Source organism: Macaca fascicularis, chromosome 12 (genome assembly GCF_037993035.2).
Source record: "Macaca fascicularis isolate 582-1 chromosome 12, T2T-MFA8v1.1".
Classification (NCBI taxonomy): Eukaryota; Metazoa; Chordata; class Mammalia; order Primates; family Cercopithecidae; genus Macaca; species Macaca fascicularis.
In genome coordinates, this window is record NC_088386.1 from 116,410,276 (window position 1) to 116,419,998 (window position 9,723).

Genomic DNA, 9,723 nt, shown 5'->3' on the forward strand with positions numbered 1-9,723 from the left:
AGTCCAAGAGGTAGAGGCTGCAGTGAGCTGTGATCAGGCTGCTGCACTCAGCCTGGGCAACAGAGCAAAATCCTGTCTCAAAAAAAAATAATAATAATGAAGTCAAAAAGCAAAGAAAACCTTACATTAAAAATCAATCTACCGTTTTTGGGAAAGAGGTGGTTGAATTTGTTTCTTTTATTATCTATTTTAAATAATTTCTTGTATTTTATTCAAAGGTTTTCTTATCTTTTCTTTTTCCTATATATGCTACATCACCTGCTTCCTCACCTCTCTCTACAGATCTGTCCTTTGTAAAACACTGTGCTCATCATTTTTTAGATATTAAAGCATATTTCACATTATTCTTTGTTCTACATTGCTGAAGTCTGACGTCACTTCACTTGACTCTCTTCATGGCACTTTGCTTTATTAATTTTTCCTTACTTTAAAAAAAATTCTCTTGTTTGTGGTTTATCTTCCAGTGAGATCTATCTGTTTACTTTTTATTCTCAGTCTTTAAGACCCTTATTTCTTCACTCGTCTGATGTTTTTCATGTCCTGGAACATATTGGCTTGGCCAAACCTGTTCACATAATATCTTTAATTCTCTTCAAGGTTCTATATCAACATAATCTCTTTAACCTTAGTACTTCTTCTTCATAGATGAGAAACTGAGGCACAGCTAGGTCAGACAGTGTTTCTAAAATCATACAGTGGAGTACTGGAAGAGTGAGAATTGTTTTTTGATTTCTAAGAGAAATTATTCACCAGCGGAAACCCCACTATATGGGCATCACCAGGGAACTGGTTAGATATTCATAATCTCAGGTCCTACCCCAAGCCTACCAAATCAGCATCTGCGTTTTATCAAGATCCCACATGATTCAAAGACACATTAACATTTGAGCAGTCTTGAACTAGACCTCTCTGTTTTGGAAGACTGCTCTCTGAAGGAAACTGCATAGCAATAGTAAATTTCCTTTGCGTTTATGAGGTTTCTCCTGAGTCCCAGCTGCCTTGATTGAAGATGAGAAGACAGATAGAAACCTAGGTCTTGGTTTCTGTATCTGACTGATCTCTATTCTGCAATTTAGATTTCAGTTAAGTTGCACTTGTAGAGAATTTCAAGTAGCGAATGACGAAGCAAGTGGAGCACTCTTTTCTAGGCAATTAGTTTTCTCTGTGCTTATTTATTTGTGGTTCTCTGATTCAATTTAGAATCCTCAAACTTGTGGGTGACTATAGGCGCATCATAGCTTTAACACAGCATTTAGTTGACATCTGTTTCTTTGACTATATTGTCTGCAATTTCCCAAGCACAGAGTAAAATATATCCAAGTGCTTCATGGGATATTTCGATATCCAAAATGATTTTTATTATTTTCCTCAAACTGTAATAAAAGAGATGTTATCTCCTTTATTCTCTTGACTGGATTTTAAATTTAGAGAAGGGGAACAGTATATGCATTTGACTGCCAGAGGTGTAAAGCAAAATCGATTTGATATCAGAATTAAAACAAATCACTGGCATAGAAAACAGTTGTGAATATTTTCTCATGAGGAGAAAGTATTGTCAGATTTAATCACTATCATATCAGTTCATGTAGAAGGTGGACATCCCAGTTTAGGATTTCACAAGACAAGAGTGGAGTCATCATGAAAAATTAGTGGAAAAGCAATTTCCAGCTGGAAAACAAGAAAGAAAATGAACATGGATCTTGAGGGATTTAAAACTAACTAAAAAAACACTTTTGAATGTTTTTGTCTTTTTAAAAAGTTTTCATTTCCAAATAAACAACCTTTTGATTGGAAAGACTATCAAGAAGGCATTGTAATTTGAGCCTGAATCCTGCAAATTCATCCATATCTCAGACGTTTGAGATGGAATTGTCTTATGTTCCTGAATGTACCCACTGAGAGCAGTCTTTCCAAAGTTTACATGTGTTCAAGAGGATATGTGGCAATCCAGAAATATTCTGCAGACAGGAAGCCTCTGCCCAACATCCTGATTTGAACCCGGAAGCACTATCGCTTTTTCTTTTATGTTGTTTTGTTTTGGTTTTTTGAGACAGTCTTTCTCTGTTGCCCAGGCTGCAGTAGAGGGGCGCAATCTCGGCTCCCTGCAACCTCTGCCTCCCAGGTTCAAGTGATTCTCCTGCTTCAGCCTCCTGAGTAGCTGGGACTACTTGTGAGTGCCACCACAACCGGCTAATTTTCGTATTCTTAGTAGAGATGGGGTTTCACCATGTTGGCCGGGCTGGTCTTGAACTCCTGACCTCAAGTGATCTGCCTGCCTTGGCTTCATAAAGTACTGGAATTACAGGCATGAACCACCACACCTTGCCTCATTGTTGCATTTTTAGTTATATATATGAGTATATATATGTATATATGTATATATATATCTCTCTAAAAATGTAAATATAAAACTAAAAATATAAAACACACATATATATGTGTGTGTGTGTGTATATGTGTGTGTGTGTGTATATATATATATATATTTTTTTTTTTTTTTAAGTAGAGATGGAGCTTCACTGTGTTGGGCAGGCTGGTCTCAAACTCCCAACATCAGGTGATCTGCCCACCTCATCCTCCCAAAGTGCTGGGATTACAGGTGTGAACCACCATGCCTGGCCACTGTTGCTTTTGCTAGGCACCGTGGCAGGCCTCTGCAGCCTGATTTCCAGAAGCCCATCTCGGAATTAGGATAATTGGTAACATTATAACCTCTTTCACCTACATTTCACCAAACTCACTTCTGTTTTTAATATAGTAGCAAGTCTGAGTGGGACTAAAAGGCCTTTAGACAAAGGTTACAAGTGAAAAGCCCTCATCTTCAGAAATGTGCAAGAAAGACATCCAAACACCTGAAATAAAATGCATCTTCTCCTTATTCACACGCGGTGTTAACCCCCTTTACAAACTCATCGCAGATTAGAAAGCAGATGAGAAAAATAAAAAACCCAGCAACATCACGCCTGGCAGAATGGGAACAAGAAATGATAGTTGATGTGATTTTCCACCCCCACCCCTGGTGGACTCATTACCCATATGTCTACAATGAGGAACATAATAGTGACTCCAAAATGGCTTTAGATTCTGGCCATGAGCTGGGCTGGCAGCTGTCTTCATACACATTCCCACTTTTGTGACCTTCTGGAGGGAGACCTACTTCTACTCTCCCCGTGTTTGCATCCCTCTGCTGAAGATTTATTGCCTGGATCTGTTAAAATTCCTTACCAGTTATCCATGATGATAACCTCACAATTACAGAAAGTTATGCAACTTCTGGAAAGCAAGATAAAATGCATCTTACTTCCTCTTCGCTATGCTGATGCATTTATCTTCCCTTCAATTTTGAAATTCCTAAACTGTAAGAGATAGCATGTTCTTTGACATTTGTGCTGGTGCTGCTGTTAGCCCAGTCTTTGTTGTTTAGGAGGGATACATTGATGTGATTTGAGAGAAAAATTTGAAATTCCCTGGCTTCCACGCTACATGTACGTACAACTCCTCATTTGAAATAGCGGGTTGTCTTAGTACCCAAAGTGAAATTTCTGATGAAAATCTAAGTCAAAAATTCACAGTGATTCCCAGCAGAGTGCCAATTATGAGCCTTCTATAGTTTACACTTGAGATAACCTAGAATATGCTTGTTTTGTTATTCTAATTTCCTTCCTTCTTAGAATTACCTGCTACTGACTCTTGAAAATTAAGACCATACTATAACATGTGCTTAGAATTGTAGCTACATTGCAAAGCAGTTCCAGTGCACTTTTAAGGCATCTCAGACAAAACACATTATAAAAGCCTTGAAGTTTGTATCTTCCATGTATTATTTTTCCATGCACCTTTGATATCTATTCCTTGGGAGAGAAGTAATGGAAAATGATAGGATTCTTAAATAGGATTGATTCATTGGCGTTGAGCGTAGGATGTGGCTCTTGGCTATGTCTGTGGAAAGTTTGTGTGAAGAGTGGCCTGTGTCACTCCCGCCTGCTCTGCCATTGCTTGAAATGCTCTTTCCATCAGCATCTCAAGGTCCTGGATTTCTGTGAGATAAATGTTTCATGTTTACTGAGTTCTCATGTGGTGGAGATGTTTAAAGGCTGAATTCAGGTAAGAGTCGTAGAGTACACACATAGATGTTGTCCATGCTGCGCCACGGTTGAGTAATGGTGGTTTCTTTCATTCGTTTGTTCAATTCATCCAACAAATACTGAGTGCCCATTATACAATCCTTTTTCTGTCCTTGAAATACAGCACTGAACAAGAAAACTGCTCCTTCCCTCAGAAGGCTTACTTCCTAGTAGGGGAGTCAGAGAGTAAGCAAATAGATGTAGTGATGGGTGCTATGTGGAAAACCAAAAGCAGGTAAGGAGTAGAGGATGGAGGTTGTCTTAGTATGGTCAGGGAAAGACTATTTGAAGAGTTGATATTTGAGCAGAGATAGGAATAAAAATTGCAAATGAGTGATAATGAACAAGAGATGTAGGTCTGGAAGAACATTCTGGTCATAGGAAGAAACAAGTATAAAAACCCTGGAGGCAGGACTGAATTAGATGGAGCAGACAGCCTATCTGTTCTACAATAGACAGAAATATGACAATAGAGAGATGACGGCCACATGTGGAATTAAATTTTTTAAGTAATCACATTAAAGAAGTGAAAATAAGATTGAAAAGTAAGAAAAAAAGTAAAATTTAATTATATAGTTTTAACTTAAACATGTAATCAGTATAAAAATTATGTATGTAATAGTTTATTTTTATGTTTTTTTTCAAAATCAGGTAAATTATACTTGAAGCACATCTCAATTTGGAAGCTAAATTTTTATAAGAAATAATTGATCATGAAATCTATCATTGATAACATAGATTCATATATCTATGTCATCTAACCATGTTTAAGAGTTTTCTGATAATGAAATAAGTACTGGTTTTTAAATTTTTCTTTTTTCTTTTCTTTTTTTTTTTTTTTTTTTTTTGACAGGATCTTGCTCTGTCACCCAAGCTGGAGTGCAGTGGTGCAATCTCAGTTCACTGCAAACTCTGTCTCCCGGATTCAAGTGATTCTCCTGCCTCAGCCTCTGAGTAGCTGGGATTACAGGTGCCCGCCACCACACCAGCTAATTTTTGTATTTTTAGTAGAGACAGGGTTTCACCATGTTGGCCAGGCTGGTCTAGAACTCCTGACCTCAGGTGATGCACCCACCTTGGCCTCCCAAAGTGCTGATATTACAGGCATGAGCCACAGTGCCTGGCCGTTTTTAAATTTAAATTTTTAACATAAATTGAATAAAATAGGAAATTTGGCCCCTCAGTCTCACTATCCAGATTTCACGTGCTCAATAGGCACATATGGCAGTGGCTGCTGTATTGGACACAATGAGACCAGAGTGTCTGGAAAAGAAGAAAGCTGTTGGAGAGCTAGACTGGAACCGGATGACAGAGGACTCTGGAAGCCATGGGAAAATGTTTGGATTTCATTTGACTTGAAGTTGAGTGGATGGGTGAGTGGCATGCTTTGATTTGTGCTTTAGAGAGATCTCCTCTGGCTTTGGTAGGGGAGAGAGTGGAAGGATAGAGACCTGGCTGTCTAGGATAGAGACCTGACAGGAGACTGTTAGGTAGTTAAGTGAGAGATGAAGGTGCTGGTTTGAAACAATTGGCTGCAAGTGTGAGACATCGTTGGTTTCAGGGTATATCCCGAAGGTAGAGTTGATAGTACGTGCTGCTATATTGTCTGCAGGATAGGCAGCAAAGAGGAATCAAAGGAGACTTCTAGAAGTTTGAACTGACCAACTAGATAAACAATGGTACCACAGTTGATATGGATATGACCAAGGTATAGACAGTTTTGGTGAAGGAAATGGAATTTGAGCAAATTAAATTTAATTTGTCTATTAGACTTCCAAGGAGATAGCTGAGTTTGGAATTCAGGGGAAAGCTTAAAGCTGGAGATTAAATGTGGCAGTTAGAGTATAGATGGTATCTAATGTTATCTGAATGAAGTAGTCAAGGCACTGAGGGTACCTTGAGGAAAGAAGTCCGAAAAGTGAGTTTCGGGGCAATCTTAAATCCAAATGTCGGGAAGATGAGATGAAGCCAGAAAGGGACATTAAGATAGAGTGGCTAGGCTGGGCGCGGTGGCTCACGCCTGTAATCCCAGCACTTTGGGAGGCCAAGGCAGGCATATCACAAGGTCAGGAGTTCGAGAACAGCCTGACCAATATGGTGAAACCCTGTCTCTACTAAAAATACAAAAATTAGCTGGGCATGTTGGCGGGTGCCTGTAGTCCCAGCTACTCAGGTGGCTGATGTAGGAGGATCGCTTGAACCCGGGAGGTGGAGGTTGCGGCGAGCAAAGATCATGCCACCGCACTCCAGCCTGGGTGACAGAGTGAGACTCCGTCTAAAATAAATAAATAAATAAATAAATAAATAAATAAATAAATGAATGAATGATAGAGTGGCTAGTGAGGTGGGAGAGAAATAAAGAGAGTCTGATATCTCAAAGCTAAGTTTATCAGTCTTGGCAAGTAAAAATTTGTGCACTCAAGAGAGAAAGAGAAGGGAGGGTTTTTGTTTTTTGTTTGTTTTTGTGGTTTTTTTTTTTTTTTTTGAGAGGGAGTTTCGCTCTGGCACCCAGGCTGGAGTGCAATGGCACAATCTTGGCTTACTGCAACCTCCACCTTCCAGGCTCAAGTGATTCTCCTGCCTCAGCTTTCCGAGTAGCTGGGATTACAGGTGCCCACTACCAAGTCTGGCTATATTTTTGTATTTTTAGTAGAGATGGGGTTTCACTGTATTGATTAGGCTGGTCTTGAACTCCTGACCTCAAACGATCTGCCCACCTCAACCTCCCAAAGAGCTAGAATTATAGGCATGAGCCACTGTGCCCGGCTGAGAAGAGAATTTTATAAAGAAAATTTTGCGATGGTGTGATCAGGGTATAGGGAAAAGCCCAAGGAAACAGTTCAGTTATTCAAGGGGTGAAAATGGGGTTACCAAAGCTAAGTCTAAAGGGATGAGAGAGACAGAGAGAGAGAGAGACAGACAGACAGAGAGAGAGAGAGAGAGAAAGAGAGAGAAAGTGAGAGCAAGAGAGAACTGTGGGGAGAGGTCACCTAAGAGAGAAAATATGCTCTTGGTTTATGGAAGCCATTCCATAGCAATGCCGCAGGGAGTGAGCAAGGAATTGGTAATTCACCTCCCTTTTCTTTCGTCTTGCAATCTTTGGCCATTTGCTAAATTGAACCAGAAGACAGAAGGCAAGAGAGCTTGTTGACTTGGTGTGTGCCAGGCAGTCTCCCAGGGCACAGTGCAAGATGGAGAAGGGTGAGTAGTGGATCTAGAGGGGCAAATGTCTGGTGGATATTCAGCTCACCAAGTGAAGAAAGCCATTAACAGGATAATAAATGAGAATTATATGAAGCAGAATCCACTCCCAAATTTTTTTGCTTATATCTTTATTGTGGTGCTTAGCAAGAGACAAGAGATCCCAACTGGAGAATCTGTAATCATTGTCTACATACGTTGATTTATTTATCTCTTCTGTCTTTGCTACTTCCTTCTTCATCTACACATTCCTCTTAGCTTTTCATATTCCTATCACTCTCCTAACCACTTCTCCTTTTTCTTTTTTCTTGACCTTCTTCTTTTTTCTTCCCTTTCTTTTTTCTCCCCTCTCACACACTGCTGTCCATTCTAGTCTTTTTCTCAATGTGTTTGTTGAAGTTGATCCATGGAAAGTACCTAGATCAGCTTAGAAACAAAATAATGTATAAATGTTATTCACATCAGCTTAGCCTATGAGAAAAAGAATCAGTGTTTAAAAATTATATGTGGTTTGAGAGTAGCCCTAACATTTATGTATTTTAGAACAATAGTTGTTCCCCTCCTAGAAGAGTGGATGACTTATTTGAGCAAGAATAATTTGAGGCTGAAGCAATCTAAACTTATTAGGTTATAGGAAGGATGATCTATGGCAGTGTTCCTCAAACTTGAGCAAGCATTAGAGTGACCTGAAGGACTTGTGTAAACACAAGTTGTGGAATCCCACCCCCAGCATTTCTGATTCAGGTAGGTTTGGGGTGAGGACCAAGATTTTGTATTTCTAGCAAGTTTCTAGGTGCTGGTGCTGTTGCTAGTCTGGAAAGAACCACTGATTTATTGAGATAGGAAATTATAGTTGATCCTTAAATGGGATTGGGAGTGGGAAGAGTAAACACAGGGCAAACAACTAGATACCTTAAGAGGGAAAACAATGGGTGGTACTTTGGTGATAAATTTGATGACATTCAGAGGCATAGAGGTGTGGGGTGAAAAGCATCACCCAGATACTGTGGATTCCAGTACAGTGGATATATCCCAAACAACTAACGTCTTGGGGGAGATCAGTGCTCTCAGGTAAACACATTTTGAATACCTATTACGTGCTTGTATTTTCCACGGTCTACTAGACATCTCTATTTGAATACTTCACAAGCACATTAAACTCAATCTGTCCAGAAGTCTTATTATCACATCTCCTTCATCCCCAATCCTCTCCCATCTGTATTCACAATCTGTATCAGTGACCCCACTAACAAAGTCACCATGCCAAGAATCTGAGAGTCTTTGCCAGCTCCAATATTCCGTTTGTCTTCCTGTATAACTTGCAAACCCATTTTTTGTTTCTCTGCTCCCCTAATAACTGAACTATCTTAGGCCAAACTCTTAACACTTCTCAGATAGATAGACTCCCGCATTCATAGACTCCCGCATCTAATTTATTCCTGCATGAATTTGTCAACTTTTCTTTCAGGAATGTTATGGTTTTTTGCATTTTTCTGAAATACAGATCTCATCTCTTTACCTCTTTCTAATCCTCTCCTGTGTGGCTTCACATGGTGGACACAGCCTCATGACAGGGCACCTACCTAGCCTCCTTTTCTGTTTCTTCTTGCCCTCTCCCTTAACTTATTTTCTAGCAATAACAAGTGATCTGTGTTTCCCTAAGCACACCATACTTCACAGGCCTGTGTGATTGGCTTAGACTATCTCCTGCACTCTCGTTTCCTCTCATCTTATTTCCCTTTCAAGCCCTATTAACTCCAGTTCCTTGAGGAAATCTGCCTTATGCAAAAGCAACATTCCTCTTATGTGTTCCCTCTGGTCCTTAGGCAAACTTTGATTTTAGCCCTTAGTGTAATAGTAGTTATTACTGATTTATGTGTCTGTAATAACTTTATAGGAAGTCTATTGCTTGAAGGGTGAGGCAGGTGTCTCTTAATCTTTGTATCTTGAGGGTCTGAAAACTCGGTATTGCATGAGTGGTAGAATTATTTCAGGACACTCAGCAAACTAATTCTAGATTTGGGTTAAAGTAAGGATAAAGTGGGAACTAAGAGGAAAAAAGTGTTGAGGCAATCTAATCTTGTGTGAACTGTGCCAAGCTCAACAGATGGTCAAAATCTGTGTAGAAAGGACCCTGGCCGAGGCTAACCCATCAAGAAAACTTCCTGTGTGAAGGATGCTCTTTAACTGCTCTCATTCCACTCTGTTCAGCGTCCATCCTTTTGTGTAGCATCATAGTATATATTCTTCACTTGAACTAGATAAGTCTGCCATCTGTCTTCTTCACATCGTTAATGATGTACTTCACTTCTTTTAAACATCATTTTTCCAAGGTCTATAATAAACAGTTGACCTATATCACCTTATTTAACCCTTCCAACAACCAAGCCATTACACG